Consider the following 15,937-nt stretch of genomic DNA (forward strand, 5'->3'; position numbering starts at 1 on the left):
GAAGCTAGAACCTAGAAGCTAGATGCTAGACGCTAGAAAGCTAGACGCTAGAAGCTAGAAGCTAGAAGCTAGAAGCTAGAAGCTAGAAGCTAGAAGCTAGAAGCTAGAAGCTAGAAGATAGAAGCTAGAAGCTAGAAGCTAGAAGCTAGAAGCTACAAGCTAGAAGCTCGACGCTAGAAGCTAGAAGCTAGAAGCTAGAAGCTAGAAGCTAGAAGCTAGAATCTTGAAGCTAGAAGCTAGAATCTAGAAGCTAGAAGCTAGAAGCTAGAAGCAAGAAGCTAGAAGCTAGAAGCTAGGAGCTAGGAGCTAGAAGCTAGGAGCTAGAAGCCAAAAGCTAGAAGCTAGTAGCGAGAAGCTAGAATCTAAAAGCTAGAAGCTAAAAGTTAGAAGCTAGAAGCTAGGAGATAGAAGATAGAAGATAGAATTTTAGAATATACTTTGGGGTTCTTCGCTCCCCCTGAATGGAAATCCTGGCTACACCCACTAACGGCGAACAATGGAAGGATCAGGTCGGCGGCAAGTGCATATATGCCTAGCACAAAGAGCCAACACGCGGACGCGGACCTCTTCTTGTTACGCGAGAGCTACCATTTGTTCGGCGCACTGAGCTCCATGGCGACCTTGATTCAAGCAAAAATGTCAAAAATAATTTAGCACTCCTTGGCTTGGGGAATCCTCAATACAATAAGTCCGCAACGAGACGAGCAACTTGTTTGCTATTTGTTCAACCGGATCGAATGAAAGAGAGTACAGGGAGGTGTGTAGTGTATATGGAAAGCAGAGGGCAAATGTCGACGGATTGGGTAGGTTGTAGATCCTCCCGACCGAATGGCGATGAGTGACTGACTAATTTTCTGTGCTAATGAATACGGTGTGCTTCGGCTTTTGTGAATTGGGTGCTATTTTTTGCAACGGGTTAAGTGCATGACTGGATTCATTAAAATATCCGGATGAGACTGGTATGTTTTGCCTGTCGCCGATCTTTTGTTCAAAAATCGTTTTCTTGATTATCGTATGCAAGAACATGGAACTTGAATTTGCATATTGCTAGTTTGGGCCTTCTTTAGCCTAGTGGTAACGGCCGTGGTTACAAAGCCAATTCATGCTGAAGGTATCTGGGTTCAATTCCCGGTCGGTCCACGACCTTTCCTTTAATGGAAATTTCCTTAACTTCCTTGAGCGTATAGAATATTATCGAGCCTCCCTCAAGATCTACGAATGCCATGAATCTATGACGAAAGGTCGAAAGACAAAAAAAAATAAGGGACAAAAGGTCGAGAATCCTTTTTGACATAAGGAAACAAAATCCATCAAGCTAATCGTTTTCGACCTTTTGTTCATAAACCGAATACTAAAATGGCAACAATGGCAAAGGAAGCTCTTAGTTAAGAATACTATACCTGGGCTGAGAAACATGCTCTGTCCTAGATGGATAGAAATGGATGGCGATTTGATATGAACTTCAAAAAGTACTGTGCATGTCTTTGAACAGCAAGTCAAGTATACTTTGAAAGGCTTTTTTTATTCACATAGTATTAATTTCTATTTTTTAATAGTGACCAGTGACTTCACCTGGCATGGGATTTTTTCCACCATTTACGGATAGCATGAGTGATTAATCAATTCTTCTGACAAATGCAACAATTTAGCCACCTGCTGTTCGGCATTAACTATAATATCCCACAACGAGAAGTTTTGACAGCCAGTATGCCTTTTCAATGCATTTTATTGCCCAACAAAATAGAGTCATCTGGTTCGGAGCGGTGTGCGTGTAGGTACCAATATTCCGTCGGATAAGACTTCTTCTAGCATCTCTTCCCCCTTGAGAGCCGTCGTGGAATGCAAATGTCTCTATGAAACGCTTGTGCGTGTATCGCAGGCGGGCGTGTTTCGTTACATGTCTCCTAATCTGAAGAAGTTGAGTTGAAACGGTCAGGTGGTCATCCGTTCGTTAGGGCGTTTGGACCACGCTGTCTCTAAGGTCATCGATTGCGGTCGACACGGAGTCCGGTTGGCTGACCGGTGGCACAAAAAGATGACACGAAACCGTCGCACAGTGGCGCATGGCCGGGCATAACCTCAAAAATTAAAGTCCCTAAATATGTCTGTTGACATTTTTAAAGATTTCTAATTTATCAATGATTGGGTTTGTTTTTCATTATTGACTCCTTTTTGGATGAGGACTGGGCAGAAAATTTATTACTAACAAGAAACATTTGTTTACATTAACCCCCTTACCGGCAGCTTCATTTTTTACCGCCTAAAAATATCAATTAACTTTTTTGTTTCTTGATATTTTTGCACCATGTTTTCACAAAACCTCAGTTTTGTGAAAAACTGTGTACATTTTGAAGGGGAGCTGTAAAACAAATTGAAAAAAAAAGGGCTGACAAAATTATATTACACAGTTCGACAAAAAAAGTCGATATGAATGCACAGAGACCGGACACCCCGGGCTTGAAAGTATAAAAATAAACAAAAATAATGGCGTTTTCAGAATGTTCGTGTCTGCCCCAGGTCATTTTAAAAATATACTTGAACTTTTTGCATTTTTTATTTAAAAATCTAATCTAATCAATAAACCGACACAGTGTTTTATATTCAGGACAGGGGAATTCATGTGCCATATAATGTTTTCAACTTTAAATACAATATGAAGAGTTGTAATAAGATGTGCAGGGACTCAAAATGGATAGTTGACTACAGTGACTACTTCCGGGACCACCGGATGTTCCAGAGGGAACCTGTGATTAGGGACAATTGATATTGAACTCCAATACATATCGTGCGACAGTTCATTTTTCATGTCTCGTGCTAAATAGGGCTATTGTAGACCTTAAGTGGATATTTGACTACAGTGGCCACTTTTGTGACCACCGGATATCCCTGAGGGAGGCTGTGATGTCTTCAATGACAGATTCCTCCGGGAAATTCCGGTGGTCCCAAAAGTGATAGGTTCCTTAGGGAACTATAGGAGGTCCCCAAAGTGGCCATTCTAGTGAAATATCCATTTTCGGTCTAAAGTTGACCTATTCATGACTAAACATGAAGAATGAGCCGTTGCACGATGAGTATTGGAGCTCAATTCCAATTGTCCCTAATCATAGGTTCCCTAGGGGACACCCGGTAGTCCCAAAAGTGGCCAATTCAATTAAATTCCCATTTTGAGTCTACAGTTATTTTATTTACGACAAGGCATGAAGAAAGAGCCGTCGCATGATATGTTTTGGTGTAAAAACAGAAATGTCCCCAATGACAAGTTCCTCCGGGAAATTCCGGTAGTCCCAAAATTGGCCACTGTAGTCAATTATCCATTTTAGGTCTACAATAGCCCTATTTAGCACGAGACATGAAAAATGAACTGTCGCACGATATGTATTGGAGTTCAATTTTAATTGTCCCTAATTATAGGTTCCCTTGGGGACATCCGGTGGTCCCGGAAGTAGTCACTGTAGTCAACTATCCATTTTGAGTCTACAGTTGCCCTATTTACGACAAGACATGAAGAATGAGCCGTCGCATGATATGCTTTGGTGTCAAAATCGAAATGTCCCCTATGCAAGTTTCCCCCGGGGCACTGGGCGGCGCCATGAGTGGCCAAATCTGTACAAGACTCATTTTCAACTTATAATAGGGTATTTTATGATAACCTAGGGAGAAAACAATATTGCGTGACATATTGTGAGTGAATAAATTGTTTGATCCCAATTCGGATCCACTACCGGCACCGATTCCGGGGAAATGGCCATATATTGGTTGTTTCTGGACCAATATTAATACTTGGCGCACCAATCGCTTCAGAATTAGATCTTCTATCTTCATGTGTAGTAAAATTTTGATTTTTTAGCCGAGACCTTTGCTAAAAACACGTCATAATTTTACTGCATAAGACATGCTTCCGGAAATCCGGATTATCACCGGTATCCGGTGGTCATAGTTCATCTCCGTGGATGCACCTCAAAACTAGATTAGTTGACCCGTCCATTACTTCTTAAAGAATTGAAATCAGTCAATTTTTGTCAAAGTTACAGCATTCCAAAGTTGGCCCAATTTTTGCCTGTCCCAGTTATTTTGACAACCCCCTGTATATCAAATATTCCATCATTTGCGATACTTCCAAAATGGGGAGGGTACAAAAAAGGGGGGAGGGCTCCCTGCAAATCTTATTACAACTCTTCATATTGTATTTAAAGTTGAAAACATTATATGGCACATGAATTCCCCTGTCCTGAATATAAAACACTGTGTCGGTTTATTGATTAGATTAGATTTTTAAATAAAAAATGCAAAAAGTTCAAGTATATTTTAAAAATGACCTGGGGCAGACACGAACATTCTGAAAACGCCATTATTTTTGTTTATTTTTATACTTTCAAGCCCGGGGTGTCCGGTCTCTGTGCATTCATATCGACTTTTTTTGTCGAACAGTGTTATTTATATGGACAAATGATCCACTTACCTCGCAGGTACACTTCCCCCACTGTACTTTATATTCATAAAGATTACTTTGAGCATCAAGTAAAGTTAACAAACTATCGTTTTCTATTGATTTGGAGCACTTTTGAGGTTTTGTTCGGCCTTCTGTATGGAGACGCGCCACTGTGCGTCATAGTGCGTGTGTGAAATTTCCAATCTTTCAAACCGGTATTGCTTTGTGAATTTTTCTAGTCCATCACTGTCGTCCCTCAGCAGCAACAGTAGGTAATGGTTAGTAATAGCGTCATCATCATTTCATCTCTCGACAAATCACTCTGTCTAATATCAATATTGTGTGGTTTAACCTACAAATAATGTATTTGATAGAGTCATTTAGGATGCTGCGCAGTCAGAGCGACACGGAGGTCCAGAATAGTAGTTTTGCCAAATACCCGCTAATTTCAACATGGTTTATTTGGTCTATAATGAATTTCATGGGAATATTTGCGATATACAGACACGACACCATGTTCATCATTTATTTACTGTTGATCCTAATGATGTTAAAATTTAAGCTCCCTTTCACCTATAGTAAACCTATTGTTACTGTAGTATCACTAGGTCCGTCCCACTCGGGCTCAGATTGGGTACCACTTCTAGTACTGCATTAGGTCCCTCGGTAATGCAAAAGGTACCCAAGTTTGACAGATCACAGTACACTTTTCACGGCATTCTAGAATACCTTGTAAGCCATAAAATTTTGGGCAACTGCAAGGGACATGGAGGTTTTTAATTTGTCTTTGGTATCACTACTAAGAGAAATCTTTTTTATTATACAAAATAATAGATAAAGTAAGAACTTTTTTACGTCAATTGAAAACTTGTGATCCATACTTCAAAGGAAAAAAAAGTTTAGTATAAATACGGTTTTGATATGTATTTTGCATATACCGCGAAGCTCGTGCTTGTATAGGAATAAAAATTAGAAATAGTGCTACTATAAGCACATGTGTTCCTATAGTGGAACAAGCGATAATAATTACAAAAAAATATAGTTTTCGTAGTTTTCATATTTTTTCCGTAAAACTAGATAAAAAGCTGTCAGACGATGTGAAACTAATGTTGCTGGCTTTATTTTTCTATTTTATACGAATATTCGTTTTAAGCTACGCGGCTATTGGTACATCGACCCTAATAGCCTTATTACTAAATAACGTTGGACACACATAAAATCCAATAGACCAGTGGAGAATGTTCCGTTTCTTCTTAGTAGTGAGGGAACGTTTGTCGTTGGTGCACGGCTATGTGGTTCACATATCTCGCTTTTAGTATCATGCGTATCTGCAGTGATCGATTTCACTTTGTCGATTATCTCTTTCGATTAGTATACGAAACGCAATCGATTTTTGCAACTTTTCATTATGTAATATGACAAAGAACTATGAGTACTGAAGAGAAATCGATCATTGTAGTTATGTCTTTATGATACTGAACGCGAATATATTTTCTTATGGGAGTCATGCGAATGGTTACAGATATTTCAGTTCTATTATCTAGATGGTGAAGTGTACCATTTTGACATCTTTGGAGTAAAAGTATTTGTTTGTGCACAAAAGGGCGATGGGGGTTCTAAGTGCTATTCTATTCGGTATGGAACTGAGCATATCACTATGATAGGTTTCGGCTAATGATTCACTGTTTATTAACTCCACTTCACATCACAGTAATTCAGGATCTATTACGGTTCTAACAGTTATAGTTGTACAGGCAACTGATATTATTTCAACTAACTGACCACTGAGGATTATGGATAATGAAGGAATGCAATTCGATACAAAACTAAACTTCGTCAACTGATTATAAGGCATCTTATATATCATCTCAAGCTTATTGTACTACAGAAAACTATTCAATTTATGCGACAATGCTTTCTCAGTTCAAAGTACGATATAAATGTATTGAATCAGTGCACGGCATAAAAACTAACAAGGCAGGCTCTTTACTGATGTAAATATCAAGTTTGATTGTAAACGTGACGTCACTCCTATCGTACCATATACCTTCCGGACCACTAGATCATTTTTGTTCGCAAATTTGTTCGAGGTGGATAGGAATGACGTCGTCAAGTAGCTGTCACTTTTCGGAATATATCACCTTCTTAATACAGTACACCGTGAATCAGTGTATGTGTGTATAAAACATCGCAATCCGTGTCTACAATACAGGATGAACTTTGACGACAGACAGTTCTTAGAAATCCGTAATAAATGATGGAAAATTGCGTGAACAGTATTATTTTATAAAACAAAATAATATGTTTTACAACCCGAGCATGAGCATGAGCATGATTGACCGCCCGCAGATGCTACTCCGTTATTGCAAGAACAGCTGTACTTAGACAGGGAACCAACAGATGCTACTCGGGATCAGTAGCATCCTCAATGTGTAAGTGCTCTCATTATTATAATGAACAATAACGGCGCCGGCTGCGTCCGAATGCAGGTCAATTTAGGAATGGGATGGAAATGTTGACGTGTTACTTGCTTTATGGAAGCCGAGGAGTCCTCTGCACTTCCACAAGTAAACACTGGGAGTTTGGATATGGGGGAGGGATTCGTTTTGGTAAACAATAAATATATAATTTTAAATGAATGTGCCTAACCGGATTCGCGATATTACTCGATAAACGCATTGAACGCCGAACAAATGTTCGTCACTCGCCCCCATAGAAACAAGCGACAAGATCAAAGGATCAAACACTACTAACGCGTTCCGCGACCCGCGACACTATTCCACCATGCTACGCGAGCGGAGCGCAACACGATTGATTTTGCCCTCATCGCCCGCCCCCGCAGGAGAAAGCGTCAAGGTCGAAGGATCAAACAACACTCTCTGACAAAAGCCGCGTGATGTTTCACAAAAGCCGTTTAAGAGGTGAATTAAACCGCGTGACGTTCCATTTACAGAAAATCCAACTAATCGTATAATGAGACTCAAAATGGAACAACCTCACCAGATTGATGCTTCCTCCGTTATGCAGTCAAGATCCAGTGAAATCACACAGCACTTTTAAGCAAAAACGAAAATCAGTTGAACCACCAGCAAAATTTCGAAAAAATTCTGACACACAGAACCCGAAAACAAAACTAGACGAGCAGTGCAAAACACGACCGCTCGCAGCAAGGCCTACTGCGCTTCCTCATTTTACAACCCGAGCAAAGTCGAATAACAACCGCATAACATAGTTTTTTTTCTTTATTACAGCTAATTCTCCCTTACACTATATTCCGTATCTCGATATCGAGTTAGAGAATCATAGTAAAAGTTGATTTTCATGGCTAACTCGATGGTCCCTTGGAACGCAGTTGCACTGCTTTTGTGTTCTGTAACTCGATACCTCCTTAACTCGATGGTCCCTTCAATATCGAGTAAGGGAGAGATGACTGTAGTATCATTCCAAATATTACATTCATAACATACATACCTAATTTGGTAAAACAAATCTAAGATTTTATTAACATTTTGTTAACAACATATTACATTTCATTTGCCGTAGCAGTTCAGATTTTTTACAGGTGAGTTGATTTCACCTGCTTATAAGAGAGAAAAAAAAACGTTTTCAATATACTTAACCTAACTTAACCTAAACATATAACGCATTAATCGTGGCAATAGAAGATTGTAACGATTTTTGCCTGAAATTATTGATTATTTTATTTGACATTTGTTCCAATGTTTCAATATTGGATATTCTATGTAACTCATTGGTACTATACCAGGGAGGAAGCCTCAGAATCATTTTCAAAATTTTATTTTGAATTCTCTGCAAAGCTTTCTTCCTGGTATTACAACAGCTAGTCCATATTGGTACAGCATACAACATGGCTGGCCTGAAAATTTGTTTGAATATCAAAAGCTTGTTCTTAAGACAAAGTTTTGATTTTCTATTAATAAGTGGATAGAGACATTTTACATATTTGTTAGATTTGGATTGAATGCCCTCAATGTGATTTTTTGAAAGTTAAATTCTTATTTAGCATAGATACTTAACTTCATCTGACCAATTTATTGGAACCCCTCTCAGCGTGACAACATGTCTACTTGAAGGTTTCAAATAAAGAGCTTTTGGTTTATGTGGGAATATTATTAGTTGAGTTTTGGAAGCATTAGGAGAAATCTTCCATTTTTGCAAGTATGAAGAAAAAATATCCAAACTTTTTTGCAATCGACTACAGATGACACGCAGGCTTCGTCCTTTGGCGGAGAGGCCTGTGTCATCCGCAAACAAAGATTTTTGACATCCCTGAGGTAGCTCAGGTAAGTCAGATGTGAAAATATTGTATAATATTGGTCCCAAAATGCTGCCTTGAGGAACACCAGCTCTTACAGGAAGTCTTTCAGATCTGGAGTTCTGATAATTAACCTGAAGTGTACGATTTGACAGATAACTTTGAATTATTCTAACAATGTATGTTGGAAAATTAAAGTACCGTAATCCGGGGTAACATTGATCAGCGGGGTAACATTGATCGGGATGACTCATCTTGCTAAACGTTCAAATAAAGATTTATTGATGAAGCATTTTCGAACCATGAATGGTGCCTCTCTTTCGTATATCCATAAGCTAATGATAATTAAGGTTTTTGCCAAAATTCGTTTAGTTCATGCGCAAATTTGTCAACTTTTTGAAACAATGATTTCTATCATTTTGACTGACACTACCGAAAATTCATGTCTCACATGAGTTCTGCAGACGATGTGATCAAGGAAAATGCGGGTGTTACTAAAAAAGGTATCGCCGAAAACGATTCCGTTGTCAAATCTTTCATAAGTTTATTCATTTAGGCAACATTAACTAAATACTATTACGAATGTAGAATTTCCTGAGGAAATTGCCTACTTTTAGGCGTATTACGCGATTCAAGGTGTTTTTAATTTTGAAATAACTCAAAAAGTAAATGACTTGTAAGAGTTTGGTCTTCATATTCGGCTTCAGGGGCCCTGATTTTAGTAAGTAACGACATTTCCAATATTAGCGAACGTTGTTTACTTGGGTGATCAATGTTACCCCATATCAGCTGAATCAAACAATCACTTAAAACATTTATTTAAACATGTTTAAATCTTTCGAAAAACAAAATAAAGTACATAGCTATGAGCGGTGGGTGCCAGTACTTGTTTTAAAAATATGAAACTTGTAACATTTGTATTGTGAAATGAAAAATTTAAGAAAAACTAAAAAAAATGATCAATGTTACCCCGGATTACGGTATTTCAATTTTACGATCAAACCTTCATGCCAAGCACTGTCGAATGCTTTTTCTATGTCTAGAAGAGCAAGACCTGTAGAATAGCCTTCAGATTTGTTGGAACGGATCAAATTTGTTACACGTAAGACTTGATGAGTGGTCGAATGTCCATGGCGGAATCCGAACTGTTCATTGGCAAAAATTGAATTTTCGTTGATGTGGGCCATCATTCTGTTCAAAATAACCTTTTCAAAAAGTTTACTGATGGAGGAAAGCAAACTGATTGGACGATAGCTAGAAGCTTCTGCTGGATTTTTGTCTGGTTTTAAAATTGGAACAACCTTAGCATTTTTTCCATTTGTCAGGAAAATATGCTAATTGAAAACATTTGTTGAATATATCAACTAAAAATGATAAGCTACTTTCTGGAAGTTTCTTGATGAGGATGTAGAAAATTCCATCATCGCCAGGAGCTTTCATATTTTTGAATTTTTTAATTATAGTTCTCACTTTTTCCAAATCAGTCTCCCAGGCATTTTCGAAAACGTTCTCTTGATTGAGAATATTTTCGAATTCCTGAGTAACTTGATATTCAATTGGACTAGTAAGTCCCAAATTAAAATTGTGCGCACTTTCAAACTGCATAGCAAGTTTTTGAGCTTTTTCGTAATTAGTTAGTAATAATTTGTTTTCCTCTTTCAATGCCGGTATAGGCTTCTGAGGTTTTTTCAAGATTTTAGATAATTTCCAAAAAGGGCTTAGAGCCAGGGTCCAATTGAGAAATTTTATTTTCAAAATTTTTGTTTCTTAAATCTGCAAAACGTTTCTTCATTACTTTCTGCAAATCCTGCCATATGATTTTCATAGCAGGAGCACGAGTGCGTTGAAATTGCCTTCTCCTCACGTTTTTAAGACGGATTAAGATCATCGTCTATAATCATGGATTCAAATTTTACTTCATATTTTGGAATTGCAATGCTTCTGGCTTCAACAATGCAATTTGTTAAAGTTTCAAGAGCATTGTCAATATCAAGTTTAGTTTCTAAAGAAATGTTAACATCAAGATTAGAGTCAATATACGTTTTATATGTATTCCAGTCGGCTCGTAAATAATTAAAAGTGGAGCTGATAGGATTGAGAATCGCTTCTTGGGATATTTGAAATGTAACAGGCACATGATCAGAATCAAATTCAGCATGAGTAACTAATTGGCTATAAAGATGACTAGAGTCGGTTAAGACCAAATCAATCGTAGATGGATTTTTAGAAGAGGAAAAATATGTAGGGCTATCAGGGTATTGAATTGAAAAATATCCTGAAGAGCACTCATCAAATAAAATTCTGCCGTTGGAATTACTTTGAGAATTATTCCATGACCGATGTTTGGCATTAAAGTCACCAATGACAAAAATTTTTGACTTATTGCGAGTCAATTTTCGCAAGTCAGTTTGGAGCAAATTAACTTGCTGTCCAGAGCATTGAAAAGGCAAATAGGCAGCTATGAAAGTATATTTACCAAACTGTTTCAACAGAAACACCTAAGGTTTCAAAAACTTTAGTTTCAAATGACGAGAACAGTTGATGTTTTATACGCCTATGAATGATGATTGCAACTCCCCCACATGCCCCATCAAGTCGATCATTACGATAAACAAAAAAGTTAGGATCTCTTTTGAGTTTAGATCCAGGTTTCAAATACGTTTCGGTAATAACTGCTATATGCACGCTATTAGCTGTAAGAAAATTAAACAGCTCGTCCTCTTTACCATTCAGAGACAAGCATTCCAATTTAAAATATTTAAATTATTATTTGGATCCATTAGAAAAACGTAATCCAATAACAATTTTATTTGTAAATTTTACACCTACTTGGACTGCTTCAGTCATAGTGGTGGCTTTGAACATTGCATCAATCATTAGATTCAATTGTTCAGTTAGAAAATTAAAATCAGAGGCAGACATATCACTTGAAGTGGGTACATCTGATGATTTTCCATTGGAATTTTCGGTAGACGAAGAAGCGGAGTAGGAATTTCCTGTGGCGGTAGGGTTTTATGTAGGAATATTTGATTTGAAACAAGTAGAATGGATACTCATAGAACGAACAGGGGAGGAGTTCAAATTACCTGCTACGATATCAGCAAAGGATTTTCCGTGGGTAGATACATTCGAAATTGAAAGATTCGAACGGCTACCCGACGGATTAAAATTTTTTTGTGAATGAGCATGATTATGATCTTCCTGGTGGGTATGATTCCTAATCAAGCGATCGTTAACTGAAAAATGAACATTGTTCGATACTCTACCAGGCAAATTCCGGAAACGACCGTTATCGTAACGGATATTATCCTTCATCTGCCTGGCACGAGCCTCAACGACTCTCTTGCGTGAAGGGCATTCCCAAAAGTTAGTTTTATGAGGGCCCTTGCAATTGGCGCATTCAAACTTTCTAGTATCTTCTTTCACAGGACAGACGTCCTTAGCGTGAGAAGAACCTCCGCAAATCATGCATTTAGCATCCATGCGACAATTTTTTGTACCATGACCCCACTTTTGGCACCGACGGCACTGAATGGGGTTCTGGTAATTTCCTCCAGGTTTCTGGAAATGTTCCCACGTCACACGGACATCGAACATAAGTTTTGCTTTTTCTAAAGCTTTAATATTATTTAGTTCTTTTTTGTTGAAGTAATAATATTCTTGAAAAAGCCCTTTCCAAACAATGCCAGATTGGGTTCTCTTTTTCATAATGATTACTTGGACTGGCGAAAATCCAAGTAAATCATTTATTCCATTTTTGATCTCTTCAGGTGACTTATAGTCACTTGAGAGACCTTATAAGACAACTTTGAAATAACGTTCAGTTTTGTCGTCATAAGTAAAAAAAAAATGTGCTTCTTCTCTTCAAGATGTTTGAGAAGAAGTTCGCGATCTTTAAGAGTTTCCGGCAAAACGCGACAGTCTCCTTTCTTTGCGATTTGGAAGGAAACCTTGATTCCCCTAATGGAGTTCAAGATCTCCTGCCTAAATCCCCCAAATTCGGAACAACTGATAACAACGATAGGCGGCACTCTTTGCTTCCTCACTTGAATCAAAGAGCCTGGGCTAGAGGCTGCTTCGATTTGGTGTTCAGAAAATTTGTCTAGAGCATCGAACTGATTGCTCATTTCGATACAATTATTCATTTCACCCTTGGAAGAAACTTCGCATTCCGGGAAAGCGTCCTTTCTTCCATTCTTGCCACGTGTAGTGACAGTTTTAAAACCCACTTTTTTGGAAGGAAGTAGTGAATTCAGAGATTCACCCTTCCTTTTGTTAGTTGTTGATACCATGTTTAGTTAATAAACGAGAAAGACGTGACCTTCGAGAGGTTTTTTCCCAAGACGGTGTCCAAGAAGGATTACCACCGCTAGCTTTCGCCAACGGGTCCAACGAAAAATCGAAGGCACGGGTCCAAACAAGGATCGCAAAGGGATCAATAGTAGAAAAAATAGTACTGAAAAGTACTGTTTTAGTAGCACTGAAAAGTACCGTTTTTAATTTTAGCACTGAAAAGTACTGTTTATGTAGCACTGAAAAGTACTGATTTATTGCTTTAGGTAGTTTTTAAGAAAACTTCCAAGAGCAGAGAGAATTCGTGTACGCACAGCACGAAGGTACGATGCGCACTGACCGCATAACATAGTGATTACAAGATATACATCATGATTTTTTTTTTATACTTTTCTTATCAATAATAACATCAAAAAGTCGACATATTCTGATAATCGATATTTTAACTGTTAAAACGACCAAAATGACGGCAAACTGAGTTAACAAAATTCGCGATATCACAACATCAAAATTAGTTTTCAATATACTGCTTCGCGTTAGAAAATGGGTTAACCAACGTGCGAAGTTCGGTTTTTGACCAACTTCGCCGCGTCGCAAGTCGATTCTCAATAGTGCGCATAATGCACACGGTGAAGGGCATAGATGCGCACTATAGCGAAGTGACTCGCGACGCGACGAAGTTGGTCAAAAATCGAACTTCGCACGTTGGTTCATCCATTTTTAGTAGCGAAGCAGTATATGATCTCAAACTTTGCTCGCGAAGACTCTTATTATCAACGAATTTTGAGCTGTCAGATCGAGGATGCCACCGACGGGTGAATGACGTCAAATGTTTGATCTTTATAACTAATAGATAACATAATGAGTTATCAATGGGTTAATTGGCTGTATATGAAAACTTGTTTGAAATGATAACACAATGAGATATTTGTATGATATCTTTAGTGCTTATTCAACCAAAATAAAAACAAATTATGTTATCAAATGCTTGTTATCGGATAAATCGACTTGTTATGGTTTTGTTACTCAACTTTGCTCACGAATAAAGAAAATAGTTTTTACAGCAATTTTCTCCAAGGTGAATTTGTTGCCGGAAAATGTTTTCGTTCTTTTATTTTTACTAGACTTCAAATTTCCTTTCAATTTCACCAAAAATCTTTTGTTCTACGATGCAACGTTGCGAAAATCTCGCACGCAACTCAACAGCCTCGTGAATTAGTTGGCTCATCCGTTTGACTTGTATTTCCACATTTTTTTTCTCACGCAAAGCATTTGTTCTTTGTTTTTCTGTATATACTTCTATCAACCCTTTCTAATGTAAGCATAAGTTTTATGATTGACTCATTTTTGACGGCATGAACAAGTAATTTTGCATCAAAATCTCATGCGTGAATTTTGTAAAGCAGATTTCTCTCGCGGAAGAACTCAATGATTGAGATTTGAGTGTGAGTCTACCAACACTTCTACGAGCTATGCATAATGAAAGCTAGCGGCTTACATGGAAATCGGGAACATTCATCTAGAGTTTTTCGGAAAAAAAAGGCTACCGTATATTTTTGGAATTTTTTGGTCATAAATTACCGAGCTCTCCCTCAGGCAGTCTTCTAAGATCATCCTTCTACTCCAAGATTCAAATAAGCATGCTTTGAATTCAGCTCAATGAGCGGGATCGTTTTGAATCCTGAATTTTTCAATCTCAGCGTGCGGGATTTGTGCCAGGATTCAATCTCAGGATTGAATCATTGAAGCGCACTGGAGATTGATTGAATATAAGAATACAGCACCCTCCCCGAATGAAATAGTACAAAATGTTCCTCGTGTTCAATTTTAATATTCGACGTTTCTATGGGGATTGGGAAGCACCGAGCCTATGGAACGAGAAGCGCAGTAGTAAGGAAAGCAATAAAATTATATCGGTCATCTGAAACGTCCAAGAGTTGTATCAAACCACCCTACTAGTTGGCTCTACTGAAGATCATTACCAGCCTTAGTTAAGTGTATTAAGTCAAATATTTGACCGTCACAGCACTATGACTGGTAAATTAAGTCGTGGTCTTGCGGATGTCAATTCTAAAATTCTGATACCATTTTATTCATATTCTCTGATTAAACGCAAGCGGTCCCATCTAAATGGGAAGTTATTTCAGTACATTTGTTTAGGTCAGAAGGCTGTCAGAAATTGACGATTGACTCATCCTAAACGTCCTGTCTGACAGGAATTTTCAGTTAACATTGCCAGAAATATCAATGCTGACTCGATGCATTTTACCATCAAACAATTGATCAAGGATCGAATCCTGGGATTCAATCTTCCCATACACGTGGCATGATTCATTGCATGCCTGGATTTGAACCAAAAATGCGCGCGAAACAAATCTTGCTCTGGTGATTTTAAATCTCAGCAGCTCTTGGAAAGGGATTTTTTGAAGACTGCCCTCAGGTAAAAAAAAATCATACAAATCAGAGAACCTACGGTCAAAATATTCCAATAATGAAAAGAATTCCCGTAAAGAATGTTTGAAAACACGTTCAGAGTTTTTAAAATTTCGAAACATTCGTAAAAATAGGCTTCAAGATGAAAAAGAATCGTAGCCGCATTTAGAATTTTAAGAGAACAAACCGAGAGATCCAAATCAAACTAGACACGAAAATTTGTTCGATTTGTTAATAATTGGACGTTGCATTCGATAAAGTTTTCAGCATAGACACAAGAAACCATGATGCTTGAGCTGTAATTTAGCATAAAAACAGTGTATGTAAAGCTAGCATTACTGTATATGTACTATTAAAGTTGATTTAAAGTGGTAAAGGGCCCCACTAGAGCCATATTGAGGTTACAGCTTGTAACATTGACTCGGCATTTGTGGAGCCCTTTTCCCCTTTAAATCAACTTTAATTGTAATGCTAGCTTTATATACATCGTTTACATGCATAATTTG

This window comes from Aedes aegypti, chromosome 3 (assembly GCF_002204515.2).
Source record: "Aedes aegypti strain LVP_AGWG chromosome 3, AaegL5.0 Primary Assembly, whole genome shotgun sequence".
In the NCBI taxonomy this organism is placed as follows: domain Eukaryota; kingdom Metazoa; phylum Arthropoda; class Insecta; order Diptera; family Culicidae; genus Aedes; species Aedes aegypti.